Source organism: Neoarius graeffei, chromosome 19, assembly GCF_027579695.1.
Source record: "Neoarius graeffei isolate fNeoGra1 chromosome 19, fNeoGra1.pri, whole genome shotgun sequence".
NCBI classification, from domain to species: domain Eukaryota; kingdom Metazoa; phylum Chordata; class Actinopteri; order Siluriformes; family Ariidae; genus Neoarius; species Neoarius graeffei.
The window spans coordinates 44,947,092-44,972,597 of NC_083587.1; the positions used below are offsets into that span (position 1 = coordinate 44,947,092).

At 43.7% G+C, this 25,506-nt stretch overlaps 1 protein-coding gene across 2 annotated transcripts in view; it reads right to left on the reverse strand.

Moving 5' to 3' along the window:
* The window catches only part of ptpn3 (protein tyrosine phosphatase non-receptor type 3), a 92,066-nt gene extending 66,804 nt beyond the window's left edge, over positions 1-25,262 (reverse strand). The window contains exon 1 of one of the 2 annotated variants that reach the window (XM_060900144.1): positions 24,959-25,262. The gene's annotated coding sequence lies outside the window, so the exon portion shown is untranslated. The remainder of the gene's footprint in view (positions 1-24,958) is intronic. The other variant, XM_060900143.1, reaches the window with a different exon arrangement.
* Positions 25,263-25,506: the final 244 nt, after the last annotated feature.

Below are 25,506 nucleotides of genomic sequence, written 5' to 3' on the forward strand. Positions count from 1 at the left end.
GCCGAGCAGTGTTGCTGGGCAATTGCGTTTTGACTCTTTTCTATTGAGATTGGGCAACATTGTTTCTTTCGGTAAATCTGTAACAAGGCCTAGTTATTTTCTTCAGGTGAAAAGTGAAACACTCTCGCGAATGACGTTCGCAATTTGTCGCAAGCTGTTGCAGCCCAGTGAGATACTGGCTTATTAGAAGGCATACAATGATCCAACTAGAGAAGGACGATAAAATAACATGAACATTAATAATATCATCACCAGCAATAGTTATCTTTCAGCTGCTTCCATTAGGAGCATCAACAACAGTGATAAAAGTAATAAACCCAAGTTTGAGCAAGTAGATCAGTGAAAGGGTTGGACTGAGCTCAACCTCCAGGTCACGGGAAAAAGAAATTAATTATACGCCAGTCTATGCACATCAGTAAATTGACATCTGAATGGCTAAAGAAGAAAAAAAATAAAATCACGATGAAGTCCAGACCTCAACCCCACTGAGATGCTGCTGTGGGATCTTAAGAGAGCCGTGTGTGTAAGGGTAGTATCTCACTGGGCTGCGACAGCCTGCGACTAGTTGGAGACGCAACAATTGCGATAAAATATGTGAATTGGCGACAATTTTCACTTGGAATCACATTGAATTGACATTCGCATATTTTATCGCAATTGTTGCGTCTCCAACTAGTCGCAGCCCAGTGAGATACACTCGCACTTCCTGTCTCACGGAAACGGACTTGAGAAGGGTTCGTGACGGCTTTGCGACACATTTGCGGCTATTTTGAGAGAAATTGTGTCGCACGAATTTTTTGAACATGTTCAAAATTTCAGCGACGAAGGAGCGACATTTTGCGACTCATGCGTGGAAATTGAGAAGCCCCGTGAATGTTTCAAGACCCTTTTGAAACTCTCTGGCGACTGACGTTCGCAATTTGTCGCAAGCTGTTGCAGCCCAGCGAGATACTGGCTTATACAAATGCCCTCGAAAATCAATGAACTGAAGCAATGTTCCAAATACAAACCACGCGAGAGACCGATAAACTCTTACAGATAACGTTTACGTCAAGTTATTGTTGCTAAAGATGGTTCTACAGGTTACTAAATTATCAGTTGTACTTATTTTTCCCCACCTAGTTTCTGAAGGTTTGATGAATTTTTTTGAAAAATACTACGTACCGTATTGAAATCTGTTGCAATTTTTTTTTTGTCACCAGAAATAGAGATTGGCATCACCCAATGTACCAAGTGCCTGGTTAGTACTGTGACAAGAGACTGCCTGGGATGATCAATTCCTGGCACAGGAGGGACTTTTTTTTTTGTCGTCGCCTGAGGTTATAAATTGGTGAGGATCACACAATTGTTATTTAGGCCTTGATAAATAAAAATATAGAGGTGAAGGGGGGTGAACATGTAACTCATGCCCGTGTTACTTTCTGGCTCTCCCCTTTTGGTTATGCTGTCATAGTTCGTTTTGCCGGAGTCCCTGCTTGTACTCGGTGCCAAATGTATAATGTACCTACTTATTCAGGTAACATCGGGCATACCTAACAACCTGTGTTTCCCCCCCCCAAAAAAAAATCTGTCCCTCTGAGGCCATGTACACACGTAGCCGGGTATTTTTAAAACCGAACATTTTCCCCCCCTCCGTTTATAAAAATGTTTTATCCACACCACCTCGTCTTCGAAAAAAGTCCCTTCCACACATAACCGAACATCTGCGTTTTCAATCACATTCATAAGCATTCCAAACCTGTAGATGGCATTATTTCCCCAAATCCTACCCCCTAATCACGTCAGAATAGCCCTCTGTTGGCATCACTTCCGCCTAAACATAAAACATGGCGCCAAGCTCGTTCGTCTGGACCGACTCGGAGACAGAATTGCTTCTAAACACAATTTTGGAGTATAAACTTCAAAAGACGCAAGAAAACGTTGATTGGGAATCTTGTCAGTAGTTGGGCTTCTAAAATTAAACATGTAAATAGCACCTGCACAATAATTAACGCTTTCAAGGCACTACTCCGATCCATTACTCTTTGTCCATGCTTAATCTGGCTTCTGCAGTAAACAAAGGTTGTACGTTTGACATCAGGGCAGATTTGTTATTTTTTTGGCGCAGATTGTGGCGTTCTAAAACGCAAAACTCCGGTTATCTCTGTCTACACGAAAAGGCATACACGGAGTTTTCAAAAATCTTCACTTTGCCCGGAGTTTTTTTAAATATTCGTTTTTGATGTGTTTTCATGTGGATGACAGGCCAAAACGTAGAAAAATATCTTCGATTTAGCAGATACCCGGCTACGTGTGGATGGGGTCTGAGTTACAGGTCAACCCTGGGATCGAGATGCTGACCTCTTCTGCTCCTCGGACCTGCCTGATCCATCCTGATGCCCTATGTCTGGCTGGAGTCTCATCACATCGCTCCTGTACAGGACGGCCCCATATGGACAGTTGAAAGTCGCACTTGGAGGACGCTCTGGACTCTTACAGTAATGCTTTTATGGCTGAGGACTACAGCTGACTTGCTAACTTTAGAACTGCAGTCGTCATGAACAGTTTTGCACTCAAGTTTCCATTAATGAAGAGTTTATAACATCAAAATTGACTTCATGTTAAAACTGTTAAAGTTATAGTCGTGTTGTGTGTTGTCGTCCGGGTGAGGATGGGTTCCCTTTTGGGTCTGGTTCCTCTTGAGGTTTCTTCCTCGTGTCGTCTGGGGGTTGTTTTTCCTTGCCGCCGTCGCCACGGGCTTGCTCATTGGCGATAGATTAGGGATAAAATTGGCTCATGTCTTGGGTCATTCAAATTCTGTAAAGCTGCTTTGGGACAATGTCTACTGTTAAAAGCGCTATACAAACAAACTTGACTTGACCTTTTCCTGTGACTGTACATGTGAGATTCATATTTAAAAAAAAAAAAAAAATCCACTCTCTTAATTTACAAATGAGTTTACGTACGAGGTCAGCACCAAAACCCTATAACGACCTGCAGGAAGTTGAGTGGTGCACCTTTCTACTGTGCATCTCTGCTTGCATAAACATGATCTGCATGGAAGAGTCATCAGAAGGAAATCTAACTGGAACATGCGAGATATGCAAAACAACATCTAGAGAAACCAGAGGTATTTTGTAATACATTGGGATGTAGTAAAAATTTAACTTTTTGTCCATAATCACCAAAGGTACAGTTGGAGGGGAAAAAAAAAAAAAAAGTAGCATTTGATGAAAAGAACATATTTCCAATGTCAAACATGGAGGTGGATGTATTTTGCTTTGGGGTTGCGTAGCAGCCAGTGACAAAGGAAACACTGCACTGGTCGATGGAAGAAAGGATTACACTGTGCATCAACAAATCCTGGAAGCAAACATGACGCAGCCAGTCAACAAACTGAAGCTGAAAAGACGCTGGCATCTACAACAGAACAATGATCCACAGCATCTCAAAATCCACCATGAAGTAGTACTTCAACAAATGCAAGCGAAAGCTTTTGGACTGGCCCTCACAGTCGCCTGATTGAAAATCTGTGAGTAGCTCTTAAACATGCTGTACATGCAAATATAAAAGTAACTGTGCACTAATATTTGGGGGGAGAAAAAAAAAAAAAAGCTTGTGGCGGTTGCGTTTACTTCTTTTCACAGCATAAAGCAAGAGAAGTCATCATTTGGGGGAAGGTACAAAAAAAAAATTTTGCATCTCTGTAATACCCTGTCCACACTAGGGATTTTGTACCGATACGAAACTACTTTCGTACCGCAACACCTGTCCACACTAGCAACTATTGACCCTTCCCACTCACGTGACCTTCGTAAGCGCGACCGCCATTTTGGACATGAAGAAATAACGGTTTATGGCACAGACCCTTTCGGTTCTCGCTCATCTAGCTGCTACAATGACTGCAACAATAATACCTAACACACGTTTAAGTATCCGTCGTAAAGACGTGAAACTCGTCGAGTGACGAGTGTGTTCATTGATAAGCTAACACAATCTAAAAGTAGACATACCATCACACTGCCCTGGCGCTGTGTACAGTTTACCTTCTATGGTTTGTGCACTCACTATTTGCCATTACTTTCTCCAACCCAGTGTTCGAACTATGCCGATATTTTCGGGGGGTCCCTTTTTTTCCCCTGGGGGGTGCTTGCGCTTGTCTCAGAGCGCGGCTCTCCAAACACATGAGAAGCCTATCTTACGCACATATCACGCGGACTCCACACCTCCACACACGCATCGCGTCTGAAGTCATAACTCATCAGGGGAAATCGTGTCCGCATTGGCATGTTCAAAAAACAACCTCGCGTCAACAATGATACCACACACAAGAAAAAAAAAAAAACAGTCAGGCTACTCAACACATCTGATCCACAGCAGCACCAAAGCATCACTGGAAATCATGTCAACAACCAATCTTCCATTTCAACACGCGTCAACAAACAAATGGCACCACAAACATGAACGAATCGGTCAGGCTACCGATTCCAAACCCACAGCAGACGAATAATTAAATGCATCTTACCTTAAAGCAGAATCGACCACAAAGGAAGTGTGTTGGCACTGTTGGCACACTTCCTTTCTACTAGTTTGTCCCCCCAACCTGGCAGCAGCAGTCATTGTCATATCGGTTTATTTTATCTTTGATGTAAACACAACACTTCGGATATGCAAATGCTTCCCGTTACACACGATTGCTATGTCAATAAACATCATTTTGCCAATAATTTTAGAGACCATCCATCTTCTCCGTCGGTCAGCATCTGTCGGGATCCGATAAAATGATAAATCTTGCCTTGTGTGTTGATGGTTACTACATCCAGGTGCACAACAATATAATGGCATGATGGAAGTCTTGCTGAAAGTAAAAACTTTCTTTGATGGCTATATTCCTTTCGATGCTTCGCCGTCGTTCCTCGTTGTTGGCTGTGGTAGACTACTGGTAGTTCATGTCCAAAATGGCGGCCGCATTTGTCGTGACGTCACGTGGGATGGGTCAATACCGGTACTGTAGCGGTATAACTGTATCGGTACGAAACCCACAAATGTATGGGTTTTGTACCGGTACAGTATCGGTACTGTAGCGCTTCGCTGTAGTGTGGACAGATGAAGCGACTCTGTATCGATACAAATATAATGCGCAAGCGCAATGAACCATTCCTACGTCTTCCGGGTTATTCATACAATACGCACGCGCTTTCCAGCTGTAAATAAAATGTCAAAATGGCTCAAAACGACCGTGGAGCTACATGGAGCAAAGAAGGGGGGGGGAGAAAGGGAGAGGGAGGGAAGAAGGAAGAAGAGGGGGAAAAGGGACAGAAAGGGAGGGGAAGAGGGAGAAAGGGAGATTCGTCTTCTTTGTTTCTTTCTCAACTGCCTCGCGCGTTTTATACAATTCGACTGAATAAATGACCACCAGAAATACAGACTCTACATTGACAACAAAAAGCACACACACGTCGTTTCATCCGCCATATTCATGGAAGGAAGTTACTCGGTAGCCACGGAAACATTTCGCGCACGTGCATTTCAACTTCCGTGAAAGAAAACCACAAACATTTCTCGCTAGTGTGGACAGATGCACTAAACTGTACCGGTATACTTTGTATCGATACAGTTATACCACTTTCGCACCGGTATAAGTGTGAACACAGCATAACATTCTTGAACCATTAACACATCACCCTTCCGTGTGTGCGCGCATACATTAATGTCGCACACTGCACAGCAGGCTTTTTCCATTTACTCCTACACTTCCAAATGCTTTGAGCCAGTCAGTAGAAGTTAATGTTTATATTACACAAGGTCATTACTCGAGATGAGGTAGCGCAACGTTTTTGCTGTGGATATTCAAATGCTATTCTGGTGTACGTTTACAGATAGGAGACATTCTTGATAAGTGGCTATCAAGAGGAGATCAATGATCTTGCACATATGCTCACGATTACAATTAAAAATCTAAAGCTTGGTGTACCACACTAGGGAAGATAACACTACCTTACAAGCAGAAAAATACTATTATTCCAGCCACGTTCACTGAATATGAGCAATCACGTGCTCTGATTGGTTACTCTACTACTAGGCTATCAGCTCGTATACCATGAGTAGAGAAAAACAAAATGGTGGAGCGTGTTGCTGAACCGACCGAGGACGAAATAAAAACTCTGCTTGAAAGCAAAACCCCCAAAGTATTTAAAAGAAACCGAAAGAGCTTCCTATAAAAGAATATAGTTTTTTGCTCTCCCCACTGCAAACATCTCCTGTTTCACACTCTAGCCCAGTCGGTGGCGGTAATGCGCCTTTAAGTTAATTTTTTGCCGTTTGGCAAACTAGTTAATTAATTAAAGGACCCATGGCATGGTGGTTTGTTGATGCTTTAAATGGGCTCGTGGAGGTTTCTGGATGTTATATCCGCAGCCTTTCTCGAAATGAACCCTCGGCACGTAGATATAGCCTCCTGGGAGAAAGCCCCATTTCAGCGCTTTTCCCAGTGCGTCGTTTTGCTAATGAGAAGCAGGAGGCGGGGAAGGGTAGAGGGTGGGGGCGGGTCTTATTAATATTCATGACATGTAAACGTGTTACCTCTGATTGGCTAACAGCACTGTGACGCTACCTCCAGTGGGTCAGAACAAGCGGATGTGGGTGTCTTACTATGGCGAGAGAGAAGGAACAAACCGCGAAGGGAAAAATACCGCGCGCTGACGTCATTAAGGTGCGACGCGAGGAAATAAAATAAATTCAACCAATGTTTGGGTTTTTACTGAACAAACAAACAAATAAAATGAACGAGTGACTTAAAAGAATGTGGGTGTCTTTGTAAAAACTGTTTTGATTGGCTATTATAACAGAGCATGCTGCATGCTTTTTGGTTTTGTAGCGCAGAGTACCTGGCTAACTGCAGGAAGCGGTTAGCTGCACAGCTAATGTAGCCATTGCAAGGCTAACGTGGCACCGATTTTAAAACACGGCAAAACGACTTAACAGTTGTACACTTACTTGTTCGGTGTTTGTGGCTGATGCGGCAGGGATGCTTGGTACGGACCCAGGCTTCAGTGACAGCTGATGTGCAAAACCTGCCCTGTACTGTCCCAAGTTGTGGAAACATTCCTCAGGAAAATGCTTCTGACAAACATACACCATCTTAGGTAGACTCGACGGCGTATTATTGGAGTAAATAAAATTAAGCCACTGCGTCTTCAGGGGCTCTCCCGTCGGCAGTAAAAACAAACTCCTTTCTGTGTTGTCACATTCATGTACAGCGCAACTTCCATGTTTGGTGGCAACTTTTGAGCTGGGCGGGGCAATCCATACAGTGGGTGGGAATCCAGAGGGGGGGCGTGGGGATCATCTCCCTTGCTGACGTAGGCAAGGGAAGAGTTTATCAACGCGCCGTTTTGACGCGCCATTCTCAAAATGTTGGGCATAGTTTGGTTTACACATTATGAAATTTCTAGCCACTGGGGTGACTTAAGAAGGTCAGAGGAACTCATTTTAACATTAAAAAAACCTCAGAAAGTGAAAATTTCATGCCATGGGACCTTTAATTTAATTTATAAAAACCCTAAAGAAGAAAACCCCCTCAAAATACAAAAAAGCAACAAAAATATTTGATGGAAAGAACTTTTCCCCCCCCAAGATTTACTATAATAGCATTTTTCACAAACTGTTACTGTTATTTTGCCAGTTTGTTTACAGTCTAAACGGAAATTATTTTGTTGGACGTTTTGTATAAAAGTTTTTATTTATCAAATAGGCCATTTGCAGGAATTGGTCACGTGTCAATTTTCCCCATAGCAACAAGCCCGTGGTGGGCAAGCTAACTTGACATTCCTTGACAACCATAAGAGTCTGAATGGCGATGCGAAGCAATCCATTTCTATAATAGCTGTTTTTACCTTTTCTACTGTCTTTTTTTGACCCAAATTTTCGTGTGGACTTGGAAAAAGTTTGTGGTTTTAACTTCTGTCGCAAGTTAAAGCAAATCGTTGGCCGTAAAAGAGGTTTTTTTTTTGGACTCAAGTTGGTCGCCGTCGAAAGAAATTCACGTGCAAAATGGCGGATATATGTATTTATATCTGTATTTATTTTCAAGAATCTTCACACATTAAGTGAATGATACAAAGGTAGAAAAAAGGAGAAATTCTAAGTTATAAATATACCTGAGAAATCCACCATTTCGCACGTGAATTTCTTTCGGTGGTGACCAACTTCTCATCTCATTATCTCTAACTGCTTTATCCTGGTCTACAGGGTTGCAGGCAAGCTGGAGCCTATCCCAGCTGACTACGGGCGAAAGGCGGGGTACACCCTGGACAAGTCGCCAGGTCATCACAGGGCTGACACACAGACAACCATTCACATTCACACCTACGGTCAATTTAGAGTCACCAGTTAACCTAACCTGCATGTCTTTGGACTGTGGGGGAAACCGGAGCACCCGGAGGAAACCCACACGGACACGGGGAGAACATGCAAACTCTGCACAGAAAGGCCCTCGCCGGCCACGGGGCTCGAACCCAGGACCTTCTTGCTGTGAGGCGACAGCGCTAACCACTACACCACTGTGCCGCCGGCAACTAACGAGTCCAAAAAAAAAAACCAACCTCTTTTACGGCCAACGATTCGCTTTAACTTATGACAGAAGTTAAAACCACAAACTTTTTCCAAGTACACACAAAAATTCGGGTCAAAAAAAGAGACAGTAGAGAAAGTAAAAACAGCTATTATAGAAATGGATTGCTTCGCATCGCCAGTCAGACTCTTATGGTTGTCAGAAAACGTCAAGTTAGCTTGCCCACCACGGGCTTGTTGCTATGGGAAAAATTGACACGTGACCAATTCCTGCAAATGGCCTATTTGCAAAAAAAAAAAAAAAAATGCTCCGTTTCTCAAAATCCAGTGAATGTGAATATGATAAAACAATTATTCGACTCAGTCTCGTCGTACATGGCTGATAGCCGACTCGGTGCTATGCGCCTCGTTGGCTATCAGCTCATGTACGACTCGATTTCATGGAATAACTATTATGATTATGCTAACTTTACTTACTAAGAGACCCAAATACTCAATATAGCCTACATCTCATCTGCGGAGAGAACATCTGCAGCAGTCTTTCATTATATTACCAGGGCTGGAGCTAGGATGTGTTTTGTTCTAGGTCCAGGGACCCACATAACTGGCCAAAATTGGGGTCCTGAGCATTTTTTGTGGGTTCCAATAAAGAAATAACTGCTTTTCTTTTTTTGGGGCGAGTCATTCACCTGACAGATTTGCCAAGGTAACTGGGCAAAAATTCTTCAAGTAGGAACCCTGCATCTCAGGATGCAATAAAATTCTGAACATGCATTTTTTGGCCTTTTTGTGCGTAAAAACGCACAATTTCTGCGTTAACACGACCCCAGATTACATTACAGGCATTTAACAGACGCTCCTATCCAGAGCAACATACAACATAACATACCCAGAGCAGCCTGGGGAGCAGTTGGGGGTTAGGTGCATTGCTCAGATGCACTTCAGCCACTCCTGCTGGTCCAGGGAATCAATCCGGCGACCTTTTGATCCCAGAACTGTTTCTCTAACCATTAAGCCATGGCATCCCTTCCGTATCAACATGGCTGTGCTTGATTGCAGAAATCTAGCTAGAAGATTAACATCAACAGGGCACTACAGTATTGCTCTCCTTCAAACTCTCAACCAGTCGGTGATTTATGACATACCATTACGTTTCACTTTTCAAGAGTGACATATTGTCTAATGTTATCAAGTACTTGCCCTGCTACAGATACCTTTTGTAAACCATACGTGGCTCTCCAAGTGACAATAAAAGGTATCAATTCATTACATAAAAACAGCCTTTCAATCACCAACAGTTTATATAGATTCCAGTTAACTCTGGGTCCAACTTGCTACCAATATTTATTGTAGTTTTATTACATTTCTTGGCATCATGGTTTATGGAAACATGGCGTGTTTTTTTTTTTTTTTGCGCTCACAGTAAAAATGTGTGACCCCTCACCGGATCCAGGGACACATGTCGGCCGAAACGAATCCGAGATAATCGCAAAAGAAGCATTTTTTTTTCGAAATTTGTGATTTTTGTTTTTTTCCATCATGTGCAAGTTGAGATCTTGAAGAATGCAATCAGTATTTCAGATAATAGATTGTTTTGTTGGAAAAGCATACATTTTTTGTTGCAAATTGTCTCGTTTTTGTCAGGACTGTAGCCTGCTGGGGGGTGTGGGTAAATTACCATATGGGCCATTCACATGATGATTTAAGTCTTTTGCTGTTTTTTTTTTTTTTCACGAATCAGCTGTATGATCCGAGCTGAGCGCGTGGCTACTTAGCTGCATACAGGCATGTAATTTCACTATGGAATGAGTTACTAAACAGAGTGCAGAGGAGCAAACACCGCGAAGCAAACATACACACGGTATTTACATCGGAGATAACCATTTCTAGCAAAAAAAAAAACCGCAACCTCGTTTTCCAGATTGAATGGAATACTTGAATGATCGGATGATACACGGACCGTTCTAGGATTACATTCCATCGGAGGCATTGGTGTGTGCAAGGCGCCGTTTCTCTTTCTGATGGGGTAAGTTTATTAATCTAAGGCTGTGTGGTTATTTTTGCATGTAACGGAGAGTGTTGTGGTTTGGTTTGGTTAAGCCTAGGTCACAACCGGACGTACGATTTTTTGGCCGTGTGATTTTTGGCGTTTCCCAAATCGCTGCGGTTTTTTTGTTCATGGAGAAAGACGCGCGTTGGCTGCAAGTTTGCCTTGCAACCTGAAAAAAACGTAAGCGCCCGTAGAGTTTGTTTGACATGACAAAGAACCTCTGCGGCCGGTCTGCGGCTCGAAAATCAGCACATCACATGCACGCTCTCGTGCGTTTCATGCGCGCTCTCCGTGTGTTTCTTGCGTGTAGACCAGCTGTAGGAGCACATACAGCCGGTTGTGACCGAGGCTTTACATGAAACTAGTGTTGTGTTAGTTGTGTCATCATCGTGCTATCTTTCTTTCTTACGGTGTGAGTAATTTTTCAACCACAAAACGTTAAAGTATACTTTAGGACTTATTTTTGTACTTCATAATTGTGTTGGGCATACTTTGCATGGAAGGAAAATTGACGTGGTGATTTGTTTACATGAGAGTAGTATCGTGCTAGCTAGTAGGGGGTAGGGCTTTCCTTAATATCATGCAAATGAGCACCATTATGTGCCTGCCCTGCACCCAGAGTAGCTGAGATGGAAAACTTTGAGGGCGATTTTCTCCCTTTTCTGTTTTAAGTAGTATACACTTTCAAAAGGCCACACATTCTTCAAATATTGTCAGATCTCCACATGGAAGGCATCATTGGAAAGCTTAGAAACTGTACTTTCTGAATCTGTCAATAACTCAAAATGCCCCCGGGCCGACATGTGTCCCTGGATTCTGTGATCTGCCACATATGTAGTTGTGCATGGCGCTTCCAAGATTCAGCCACGATTTCCTTTCTGATCCTGACTGAGATGTGAGTGGAGTTAAGGGGCGTTTCTACAAGATACGGAGGCCCATATAAACTCAAAAGCATTCCATCCTCGGGCTCAGTTTTCCAAATGGGTTTTCTCAGCCATATAATACACCGAGATATTGTACCGACACCATTGCCAAGACTTCGCTTCTCTGAGGTTTGCGTTACCTTTCTGTCGGTCCAAACAATGGATTCCTTTTGTACAGTTTGTTAGATTTTTTTAGGTAAACAATGTCACAGTGCCAGTATCTTAATTCAGGGCTGGCTAAATTAGATACTAGAAGCCCAAGGGACTATACTCAATGTAGAAAACACTGGTTAACACCTCTGTAATTATCACATCCAGAGTCACCTTCTCCATGTGACAACATTTCACATAATACAAATGCTACCAACCTCGCTGGTGTGTGAGAACATGATGCTGGTATTCATGCACTGACTATTATATCAAGCTCATATCAAATCCATTTGTTTGCAGGGCTTACAGTTCAGATAGAAACCGAGCACGCAGAGAACCTGCGACTGATGAATACTCTGGAAATATTTTGCATATTACAACAGAATTCTTAGGAAAGAACAGAGGCTACCATAAAAGAGGAGTCTGTGTTCCAGTACATCATGACGAACAAAGTCCTGCTGAATCTGCGTTCACTTACATCTGTTACATTCAGTTTTAGTCCTGGAGCACTGATCATTTTCAGAACGTCACATTTAGGTGAACATTAATGTAACGTGGCTTTTAAAAGTTAACTTCGGGTCATGAGAGAAGAGAAAACACGGGGGCAGCTTTTCTGCTCATTCGATTCACTTTAAAAGGTAGACTGACTCTCATTTTTCAGATTTAGGTCATAAAAAGAATTTTACCTGACACCCAAATATTTTTGTTGAATGGAACGAAAGCTACTGAAATTGAAATCACAGACTTCCAATTTTATTAGTTTCTCTCATCTCATCATCTCTAGCCGCTTTATCCTGTTCTACGGGTCGCAGGCAAGCTGGAGCCTATCCCAGCTGACTATGGGCGAAAGGCGGGGTACACCCTGGACAAGTCGCCAGGTCATCACAGGGCTGACACAGACACAGACAACCATTCACACTCACATTCACACCTACGGTCAATTTAGAGTCACCAGTTAACCTAACCTGCGTGTCTTTGGACTGTGGGGGAAACCGGAACGCCCGGAGGAAACCCACGTGGACACGGGGAGAACATGCAAACTCCGCACAGAAAGGCCCTCGCCGGCCACGGGGCTCGAACCCGGACCTTCTTGCTGTGAGGCGACAGCGCTAACCGCCCATGCAGAAATATAGAAAATTCTAAAGGGTTCACAAACTTTCAAGCACCACTGTATACAGTATGTGCCGTCATTACCATCACTGAAATTATACCAACTCTTTCATTAAAAGAGAAAATTAGATCATTCACCAAACAAATTATACAAAAATAAATCTCATTTTACAATAGTAAGCAATAGTGATCCTTGACAAACGTGCGCATAAACGGCTGCCTGGACAAGAGGCCAGGAGAACTGTCATGAAAAATTTGTGTATTAAACACTGACCGAGTACTGCCTGTGTTGATGAAGCAAAAATGGGTAACATGGGATTTTCATATCCACTGTGGGGAAAACTGAACTCACCCCAACAATCCAAAGTCAACATTTCCTCTTCTTTGTAGGAAAGTACAATAATTTGGCCATATACCATTACCACAGAAATAGATTTTCTTCTTGTCTGCTTCAACTAAACTAGGAGTCATGCTTGAAACACTGTGCTGTAAGGGGAATTGGTGGATCATGAGCGAGTCAGGAGGAAAGGTTTAAGTTCACAGACAGTCTGGACAGACACGTGATGATGAGGAATATTGCTATTATAGACGCTTCAATTTTTCTAGGAAACAAAGCTCATCGGCACGTAATGTACAACGATGAGATGGCTGAAGTTTATTTTGCTTAAAACTGCTACCCAAGAAGACAAGCAAACTTATACCCTGTCCACACTAGGGATTTTGTACCGATACGATACTACTTTCGTACCGCAACACCTGTCCACACTAGCAACTATACCAGTACTGTACCGGTATAACTGTATCGGTACGAAACCCACAAATGTATGGGTTTCATACCGGTACAGTATCGGTACTGTAGCGCTTCGCTGTAGTGTGGACAGATGAAGCGGTTCTGTATCGATACAAATATAATGCGCATGCGCAAAGTCACACACCTCAATGTCTTCGCTGAATAAAATAGCGAAGAACGGAGATTCGTTTCTTTCTTTCTCAACTGCCTTGCGCGTTTTATACGATTCGACTGAATAAATGACCACCAGAAATACAGACTGTACACTGACAAAAAGCGCACACGTTGTGTCATCCGCCATATTCTCGGAAGGAAGTTATTCGGTAACCACGGAAACATTTCGCGCACGCGCATTTCAACTACCGTGAAAGAAAACCGCAAACATTTCGCGCTAGTGTGGACAGATGCACTAAACTGTACCGGTATACTTTGTATCGATACAGTTATACCACTTTCATACCGGCATATATGTGAACACAGCATTAAACATTTAACTATATAAAAAAGTTTGTGGATAGCTGATCATCACCTAGGGCAGCATGATAGTGTCGTGGTTAGCGCCGTCGCCTCACAGCAAGAAGGTTCTGGGTTCGAGCCCAGTGGCCGACAGGGGACTTTCTGTTGCCCCTTTTCCACCAAAGCAGTTCCAGGGCTGGTTCAGGGCCAGTGCTTAGTTTGGAACCAGGTTTTCTGTTTCCACTGACAAAGAACTGGCTCTGGGGCCAGAAAAACGGTTCCAGGCTAGCACCAACTCTCTGCTGGGCCAGAGGAAAGAACCGCTTACGTCAGCGGGGGGGCAGAGTTGTTAAGACCAACAACAATAAGACCGTGAAAGATCGCCATTTTTAAGCGCCGAGAAGCAGCAGCTGTACAAACGCAAAGTCATCCATTATTAGGGCCCGAGCCCTATGGGCGAAGGCCCTATTGTTCTTGTAAGAGTTCACTATTATTATTCTTCCGTCTTCTTCTTCTTCCGTCTTCTTCTTCTTCTTCTTCCGTCTTCTTCTTCTTCTTTATTTTTCTCCGCTGTTGGGCCATTTTCGGGGCGCTTGCCATGGGCAAAAACGCACGAAATTTGGCACCAGTTCCGAGAATTGCCACCGCTACTCAGAACCAGAAGCCCAAACTTGGCCGGGGCTCCGGGCCTCTATAGCGCCCCCTAAGTCGTTGTGATGTTGGCCTCCCGCATTAAGGTGCCTGGGTGCCATGTAGTTTGTAGTAGTGGCATGCCATTTGGTACGCATATGTATCTCACTAAGCCGGACAAAAATGTAATGCCAATGCATTAGCCACGCCCAACAGGAAGTGAGGTAATTTCACTTTTGTGCGAAATGCATGGCCACGAAGACGGCGCAACTCCTCCTAGACCGTTCATAGGAATGTCACCAAAATTGATACACATCATCTACAGACATGCCTGACAAAAGTTACTAAATACATTTCACGTAGGATAAACCGTTCAGAAGTTATACGTCAATCAATTTTCGATGCAAACTTTTACATGCTTAAAAATTCATAAATCATCTGATTGCTCAAAACTGCTCATACTTCACACGCAAATCACTCATTGGGCTTCTGACATGTTACCCAATTTCTGTGATATTTCGCCACTGGGGGCGCTATTTTGGGGCAAAAATTCCAATCTTTCCTCAAATTTGGTCAAACTTCACGGCCACCCTCTTACTACCTCCCATGTCATGTATACCACGTTTTGGGAATTTTCGTCCATGGGGGGCGCTGTTTTTGGCCGACGCAATTGCTCCAAAACGGGTTTTTGGTAAATAATTCCATAATGCTTTTCCTTCACACCACTACCTTGTGATAGTACGTTGCTGTTGTAGACACTTATTTTTCCAACTCATCATCGCTCATGTACAGCATAGCGCCACCTACTGACATGGGAAAAACCAAAATATTTATTCTTCAAAAATCTATATCTCATCTTCTATTTACTCAATTGTCATCAAACTTCATACACAAACTCTTCATAGCTCACCTGACATATACGCCAAATTTTGTGCACTTTCGCCCCTGGGGGTGCTGGTTATGGCAGAAATGATATTGCAGCTTCTGATTTGTCAAACTTGGCAAGCAAACTCTTTACAAGACCCTTATTGGGGCGCTTGCCATGGTCGACAACGCACGAAATTTGGCTCCTTTTTCTTAGACTGCCACCGCTACTGAGAACCAGAAGCCCAGATCCAGGCGGGCCTCAGGGCCTCTATAGCGCCCCCTAAGTCGTTGTGATTTTGGCCTCCCGCATTAAGGTGCCTGGTTGCCATGTAGTTTGTAGTAGTGGCATGCCATTTGGTGCGCATATGTATCTCACTAAGCCGGACAAAAATGTAATGCCAATGCATTAGCCACGCCCAACAGGAAGTGAGGTAATTTCACTTTTGGGCGAAATGCATGGCCACGAAGACGGCGCAACTCCTCCTAGACCGTTCATAGGAATGCCACCAAAATTGATACACATCTACAGACATGGCTGACAAAAGTTACTAAATACGTTTCACGTAGGATAAACCGTTCAGAAGTTATACGTCAATCAATTTTCACTTCAAAATTTTACATGCTAAAAAATTCATAAATCTTCTAATTGCTCAACACTGCTCATACTTCACACGCTAATCACTCATTGGGCTTCTGACATGTTACCCAATTTCTGTGATATTTCGCCACTGGGGGCGCTATTTTTGGGCAAAAAATCCAATCTTTCCTCAAATTTGGTCAAACTTCACGGCCACCCTCTTACTACCTCCCATGTCATGTATACCACATTTTGGGAATTTTCGTCCATGGGGGGCGCTGTTTTTGGCCGACGCAATTTCTCCAAAACGGGTTTTTGGTACATAATTCCATAATGCTTTTCCTTCACACCACTACCTTGTGATAGTACGTTGCTGTTGTGGACACTTATTTTTCCATCTCATAATCACTCATGTACAGCATAGCGCCACCTACTGACATGGGAAAAACCAAAAAATTTATTCTTCAAAAATCTATATCTCATCTTCTATTTACTCAATTGTCATCAATCTTCATACGCAAACTCTTCATAGCTCACCTGACATATACGCCAAATTTTGTGCACTTTCGCCACTGGGGGTGCTGGTTATGGCAAAAATGATATTGCAGCTTCTGATTTGTCAAACTTGGCGAGCAAACTCTTTACAAGACCCTTATTGGGGCGCTTGCCATGGTCGACAACGCTCGAAATTTTGCCCCTTTTTCTTGGACTGCCACCGCTACTGAGAACCAGAAGCCCAGATCCAGGCGGGCCTCGGGGCCTCTATAGCGCCCCCCTAACGTGTTGTGATTTTTGCCTCTCGCATTAAGGTGCCTGGTTGCCATGTAGTTTGTAGTAGTGGCATGCCCTTTGGTACGTAGGGTATTAGACAGAAAAAGAAATTTACCAGTCAAAAATAATATTTTATATAATCCTGATAAGCGCCGCAGGCGCGAAGTCCCTCTAGGGGGGTCTGGGGGCATGCCCCCCCAGAAAATTTTTGAAATTTAGACTTCATTTCCTGCATTCTAGGACATTTTCAGGGTGAAATGGCGTGTAATTTTTGATCAGAAATATTGCATATTTTTACTTTGTATTTTTTTCAGTTTCAATCCTGAATGTATCAGATGTATGTATGGTGTTTGATTTGGTAACAAAAGTGAAAAGAAAATAAACAACAATGAATTGTATATAATCTTTTGATCTAGTTACAGTATTTAATAAAAAAAAAAACCCAACAGTATTCTATTTTACCATACCCCAATGAAACCCCCTTGTTAATCAATGTATCACACATACCTTTTCTGTCTTTTTGTGGAAAAACGAATCAGTTTTTGTCACATTCAATTTGGGGCGTTTGTTGGGATTCATCTTGATCCAGAAGAGTGAGTCAGCAAAAAAAAATGCGGTTCTCCCGCCAAGAAAGAGGAAACTACAACGCAGGGTGTTTGGCAATTTTCGACCAATCAGAATTCGCGATTTATTCAGTCCGCATGTTACAAGATTCAGTGCGGGCCAAAATGGCGGAAACGATGAAATATTCTGATTTTTCATTTCAAGTTTTCAGTATTTTTCGTATTAAACTGTGTTTCTTACGATTTGTAAATGATGGCGGAACCACACACGGACTGGTCATCGGGAGTAGCGGGAGTTTTCCCAGTGGGCCGGTGGTTCAGTGTGGGCCAGCGGAGAAAAAAAAGAAAACAGTTGCGCGCTGGCCTTTAATATGATAAGCAATGTTAACAGTTTCTTTAACAAACTTAACATTGCTTATTACAGTTGCGCGCTGGCCTTTAATATGATAAGCAATGTTAACAGTTTCTTTAACAAACTTAACATTGCTTATTACAGTTGCGCGCTGGCCTTTAATATGATAAGCAATGTTAACAGTTTCTTTAACAAACTTAACATTGCTTATTACAGTTGCGCGCTGGCCTTTAATATGATAAGCAATGTTAACAGTTTCTTTAACAAACTGTTAACATTGCTTATCATATTAAAGGCCAGCGCGCAACTGTAATAAGCAATGTTAACAGTTTGTTAAAGAAACTGTTAACATTGCTTATCATATTAAAGGCCAGCGCGCAACTGTTTTTTTTTTTTTTTTCTCCGCCGGCCCACGCTGAACCACCAGCCCACCGGGAAAACTCCCGCTACTCCCGATGGCCAGTCCGTGTGTGGGCGGAACATAACTGGATTTATTGGATGACATGTGGGAGTATTCATGTGCGAAAATTTTCGGCATTATCGTCCGTTTCAGTATCCGTCTGTGTGTATACTTGCCCGTTGAAATCGGCAATCGCCCGTCAAATTTACGGGTGGACGGGTCTCTGCCTAATACCTTATTGGTACGCATATGTTTCTCACTAAGCCGGACAAAAATGTAATGCCAATGCATTAGCCACGCCCAACAGGAAGTGAGGTAATTTCACTTTTGGGCGAAATGCATGGCCACGAAGACGGCGCAACTCCTCCTAGACCGTTCATAGGAACGTCACCAAAATTGATACACATCATCTACAGACATGGCTGACAAAAGTTGCTAAATACGTTTCACGTAGGATAAACCGTTCAGAAGTTATACGTCAATCAATTTTCACTTCAAAATTTTGCATGCTAAAAAATTCGTAACAAATCTTCTGATTGCTCAAAACTGCTCATACTTCACACGCAAATCACTCATTGGGCTTCTGACATGTTACCCAATTTCTGTGATTTTTCGCCACTGGGGGCGCTATTTTTGGGCAAAAAATCCAATCTTTCCTCAAATTTGGTCAAACTTCACGGCCACCCTCTTACTACCTCCCATGTCATGTATACCACATTTTGGGAATTTTCGTCCATGGGGGGGCGCTGTTTTTGGCCGACGCAATTGCTCCAAAACGGGTTTTTTGTAAATAATAACATTATGCTTTTCCTTCACACCACTACCTTGTGATTGCACATTGCTGTTGTAGACACTTATTTCTCCAACTCATAATCGCTCATGTACTGCATAGCGCCACCTACTGACATGGGAAAAACCAAAAAATTTATTCTTCAAAAATCTATATCTCATCTTCTATTTGCTCAATTGTCATCAAACTTCATACGCAAACTCTTCATAGCTCACCTGACATGTACGCCAAATTTTGTGCACTTTCGCCACTGGGGGTGCTGGTTATGGCAGAAATGATATTGCAGCTTCTGATTTGTCAAACTTGGCAAGCAAACTCTTTACAAGACCCTTATTGGGGCGCTTGCCATGGTCGACAACGCACGAAATTTGGCTCCTTTTTCTTAGACTGCCACCGCTACTGAGAACCAGAAGCCCAGATCCAGGCGGGCCTCAGGGCCTCTATAGCGCCCCCTAACGTGTTGTGATTTTTGCCTCTCGCATTAAGGTGCCTGCTTGGCATATAGTTTCTAGTTATTATTATTATTATTAGGGCCCGAGCACCGTCCAGTGCAAGACCCTATTGTTTTTGAAGGATTATTATTATTATTATTATTAGGGCGGCACGGTGGTGTAGTGGTTAGCGCTGTCGCCTCACAGCAAGAAGGTCCTGGGTTCGAGCCCCGGGGCCGGCGAGGGCCTTTCTGTGTGGAGTTTGCATGTTCTCCCCGTGTCCGCGTGGGTTTCCTCCGGGTGCTCCGGTTTCCCCCACAGTCCAAAGACATGCAGGTTAGGTTAACTGGTGACTCTAAATTGACCGTAGGTGTGAATGTGAGTGTGAATGGTTGTCTGTGTCTATGTGTCAGCCCTGTGATGACCTGGCGACTTGTCCAGGGTGTACCCCGCCTTTCGCCCGTAGTCAGCTGGGATAGGCTCCAGCTTGCCTGCGACCCTGTAGAAGGATAAAGCGGCTAGAGATAATGAGATGAGATTATTATTATTAGGCCCCGAGCACCGTACAGTGCGAGACCCTATTGTTGCCATGTGTCCAATTCTGTGCTTTGTCGCCATTGTGGGAGTAATGTCTCTTGCCGCAGAAGCTGTGGAAGGTATTTCGCGGGGACGCGTGCTCCCGCCCCCCTTGGCCGCTGGCGCGAGGGCCCGTCGAGGCCGCTTGCGGCTTTAATTATTATTGTTGTTGCTGCTGCTTCTTCCGTGTTGTTTTTGCTTCGATATTCGCGCCAAGGTTTATGCAAACGTAGCGACGTAACTGACGTATACAGCGACGTAATGACGTGTCTTCTCTTAGCACCGCGAGCTATGGAAAAGCAAACTGGTTCTCAGCTGGCTCGCAAGTTGAACGAGTTGTGAACCAGCACCAGCACTGGCCCCGAACCAGCCCTGGAACTGATTTGGTGGAAAAGGGGTATGTGTGGGGTTTGCATGGGTTTCCTCCGGGTGCTCTGGTTTCCCCCAAAGACATGCAGGTTAGGCTAATTGGTGGCTCTAAATTGACCGTAGGTGTGAATGCGATTGTGAATGGTTGTTTGTCTCTATGGCTACGTTTACATTAGACCGTATCGGTCTCGTTTTCTTCGCGGATGCACTGTCCGTTTACATTAAACCGCCTGGAAACGCCGGGAAACGGGAATCCGCCAGCGTCCACGTATTCAATCCAGATCGTGTCTGGTCCGGTGCTGTGTAAACATTGAGAATACGCGGATATGCTGTGCTGAGCTCTAGCTGGCGTCTCATTGGACAACGTCACTGTGACATCCACCTTCCTGATTCGCTGGCGTTGGTCATGTGACGCGACTGCTGAAAAACGGCGCGGACTTCCGCCTTGTATCACCTTTCATTAAAGAGTATAAAAGTATGAAAATACTGCAAATACTGATGCAAATACTGCCCATTGTGTAGTTATGATTGTCTTCAGGCTTGCCATCCTTCCACTTGCAAGTGGTAAGTGATATGCGCTGGGATCACACACACAGCGGCTCAGTCCCGAATCACTGCTTGTTCACTTCACTCGCGTGCTCTGTGAGCTGCGCAGGGCCGGAGTGCGCACCCTCCAGAGGGCACTCGCTGTTCAGGGCGGAGTGATTTGGAGCGCAGGATGCCTGCGGAGCCGAGCGTATCCGTGTATTGGTATTGCTGTGTGCACGCTAATCGTTTTAAAAACGTTAATCTGATGATCCGCTGATACGGTCTAATGTAAACATGGGCTGTGTGTCAGCCCTGTGATGACCTGGTGACTTGTCCAGGGTGCACCCCGCCTCTCGCCCATAGTCAGCTGGGATAGGCTCCAGCTTGCCCACGATCCTGCACAGGATAAGCAGTTATGGATAATAGATGGATGATCACCTATAGAACACCTTGGTGAGAAATTCGAATGGTGCCTGACCCCAGGTCTCCTCACCAGACATCAGGGCAAATCCCTACAGCCAAAATTTAGTGAAAAGTCTTCCCAGAAGAGTGGAGGTTATTAGAACAGCAAAGGGGGGACTAAACTTGGAATGGCACGTTTAGTTTAAAAATAAATAAATTTAAAAAAAACCACACACACATGGTATGAAACTTTTGGCCATATAGTGTACATAATAGTGCTTTGTTACAACAAACATTGTTTATGCAAGCCTGTGTTCTGTACTAGCCTGGATCGCATGGATTGAGGACATAAGCAGGTAATTACAGTCTGTTACAGAATGCAGAGAAGGCTTTAGCGGGTTTATCTTAAAAGGCCACTGAAATCTAAAACCAGCTTGGCACACATCCAAACGTATCTAAATTTCTCATCCAGCTAGTCAAAAAATTCTAATGAAATGGTGTTCTTAATAATCCACCCACTCGATTTTCCCCCTTCCTGTTTCTCTCCTCTTCCTAGAACAGCTCAACAAATGCACAGCCAGCCACTCCTTACGGAATACCAAGACCATATTTCTAGGAGCATGACTGATTCTAATCTCCTGATATGAAATAACGAAAGCTTTTACTGGATGCGTTGCTTCTATATAGCTGCAAAACATCTGTTTTCTGACTTAAAACAGTGTGTGCAAGACAGACGTTTTTGAAAGTGCATACAAGACTTTGACCGCATGATGTTTGCAGTTTGTGTACACGGGTGTGCACGCGTGAATTAATGAAGCTTTGAGGGCCTGTTAAAAATCAGAGTAGAAGTAATGCTCTCTGGTGTTTTCACTTCTCGTGTGTATATAAACATGCTTCTGTTCAAGGAAAACTTCACCCTGAAACACAGCGAATGTGTTTAGTGATTCTGGTACTAATTTGGTGGCTGATGCGGTGTTTTATTCCTATGAGAAGTTCGTGGTTGTGTCCTGCACTCATGTCAGGGCCATAATTGTAGTGCAGTCACAATGGTGTTTAACGGGAGATGCATTTTAGACAGCTGATCTCAAAATGATAACAGTCAGCATTCACTTCTGGTTCCTAAATACAAAGAGCATCTTTATTCGCTCACCATTTCCTAGTGATGTTCAGGGTCAGATTAATGACAAATCCAATGTTGAATTAGTGGAGACAGCAAACACTGGAGTCAAAGCTCCAGAATGCAGCTACATTAAAAAGTTGGAAGCACACAAGTGTATAGGATGTCTTCATACATCTCATCTCATTATCTGTAGCCGCTTTATCCTGTTCTACAGGGTCGCAGGCAAGCTGGAGCCTATCCCAGCTGACTACGGGCGAAAGGCGGGGTACACCCTGGACAAGTCGCCAGGTCATCACAGGGCTGACACAGACAACCATTCACACTCTCATTCACACCTACGGTCAATTTAGAGTCACCAGTTAACCTAACCTGCATGTCTTTGGACTGTGGGGGAAACCGGAGCACCCGGAGGAAACCCACGCGGACACGGGGAGAACATGCAAACTCCGCACAGAAAGGCCCTCGCCGGCCACGGGGCTCGAACCCGGACCTTCTTGCTGTGAGGCGACAGCGCTAACCACTGCACCACCGTGCCGCCCATCTTCATACATTGAAGGATTAAAAGATTTCCCTTTAAGGGAAGGGAAGAGGCCCATACATGTTCAAGCATCGCAATGACCAAGCTCCATGAAGACATGGTTTGCCAAGTTTGGACTGGCACAACTCAACTGGCCCGCATAGAGCCAAACACCTTAACACCTAAGGGATGAACTGAAATCCTGAGTGCGCCCAGATCTCCTCACCTGACATCAGTGCCCGACCTCACTCATGCTCTTGCTGCTGAATGAACAAATTCCCACAACCACACTCCAAAATCTAGTGAAAAGCCTTCTCAGGAGATTATTATAACAGCAAAGAGGGACTAGAATTTGTAATGGGATTTTCAAAAAGGCGGCACGGTGGTGTAGTGGTTAGCGCTGTCGCCTCACAGCAAGAAGGTCCAGGTTCGAGCCCCGTGGCCGGCGAGGGCCTTTCTGTGCGGAGTTTGCATGTTCTCCCCGTGTCCATGTGGGTTTCCTCCAGGTGCTCCGGTTTCCCCCACAGTCCAAAGACATGCAGGTTAGGTTAACTGGTGACTCTAAATTGAGCGTAGGTGTGAATGTGAGTGTGAATGGTTGTCTGTGTCTATGTGTCAGCCCTGTGATGACCTGGCGACTTGTCCAGGGTGTACCCCGCCTTTCGCCCGTAGTCAGCTGGGATAGGCTCCAGCTTGCCTGCGACCCTGTAGAACAGGATAAAGCGACTACAGATAACGAGATAAGATTTTCAAAAAGCAACTGGCAAACGTTTGGCCATATATATGATGCAGTTGCGCCCAGTTAGAACAGGAGACTCGGCTCATGGAGTTACATCTCTAAGATGAGAAGCCTGAAAGTCAAAGCGGAGAGACCTGGACAGGCAGAAAGGGCTAAAGCACCACTACATTGTTCTCTTTAGGTAGAGATAAAGTACCACTGGTACCGATATCATCAAATAAAACAGAACATCTTATCAAGGAAAGAAATCTAGACTAAACAAAAACAAATCTTGGACATACAGCTTGGAGTTATGTTTCATGTCACCCGTTCCTCTAATATTACGTTATTACGGGAATTGGGAATAAAAACGAAGAAGAGGTTTTATTCATGATTCGACATCCCTTTTGGAGTGACAAAGGAGCGGAGCTTAGAGTCACATGATGATGATATGGAGACAAATCCTGTGAGCTGGAATTTATTTTTTTCCATTATGAAAGTCATTCTGTGTAATAACCTGACTTGGTCTGGGTAATAATTGATCTATGGTGTGTGTGTGTGTGTCCTTAGAGCAAAATAAAATTATTTAAAAAAACAAAAAACCCTGACATTAGGTGTGAGATGAGTGTGTGGAGATAAAGGAACACCATAAGAAAATCTATTATTTATTGCTATTGCAGATCTTGTCTGAAAGTAAATTTAAGATACCTCACCTATCACGGCCAAAAGACCAGTGACCTTCAGCTCTTACTTCAAGAAAATTAATGAAGCGTTTCATTCACAACTAAGCATAAAAAAAAAAAAAAAAAACTTCAGTTCCCTAAAGACGATTCATTACTTTTGCCAAACAAAAGATTTCTCTCTTAGGTTTGTTTTTCATGGCTGAATCTCAAATGGCTCTCTGCTGCCTACATGCGTCCACGATTTCGAGTATTAACTGATGGATTCTTGCACCCTACATAGTGCACTACGTTCGGCCCTGGGAGCCGTTTGGAATTCAGCCCCTTGTTCACGGTTTCTAATTGGAATGAACCAACCACGCCTTCAGTGTTCTAGTCCATGCCGAAGAGTTTGACCTGCCTGAACTGTTTAATAACACGGAGAAATGTGTTATAATAATAATAATAATAATAATAGTATTATTGTTGTGTTCAGGAAGAGTTGAAACCGTTTAAGCTCGGGTCGACAGGCGCCATTTGAGAAAGTCTATTACACATTTTGTAAGCGGACTATTGTCAGAAAAGTTCTCAACTTGTTGTTGGCATGAAGCTACAGACAGAGATTTTGATTAATATATTTTATATTTGAAACGGCTTACCTGCGTCTGAAGTCCACTTCGTCACTCTGCTTTGTGCTGTATCGACAGCGCCTGCGAAAAGCCAACTGTTTCCATGGTTCAACAAGAGTCGTTGCAGTTGTTGGTAAACTTCCGGAAAAACACACTTTACGGCTTCTTTACGGCTTCCTTCGGGAGTGTAGCGTCACCGCGCGCGCGCTCACTTCATTGATTTCTGACCTGCTTTTCGGTTTCACACAGTTTCACCCTGAGTGGGAGTTTATAGCTCTGCTCTCTGTCAGCCAGCCTACATTAATACTTACTTTAAAAAAACAAACAAACAAACCAACAACTTATAGCTGACATGTATTTTATACTTTATTAAAATGAAGTTCAGGTTCTAAAGAAGGAGGAGTTTGAGGGGCGCTGGCTCCCTCAAGTCATCAAACCACGCCCATGTTTACCTGAAGATAAACCCTGGCAGTCTGTGGGTGGTAGAAAAGGGCAACTGGACTTAGAAGAAAGAAGAAGAAGAAGAAGAAACTTTTATTTGTCACATGCACACTTCAAGCACAGTGAAATTCATCCTC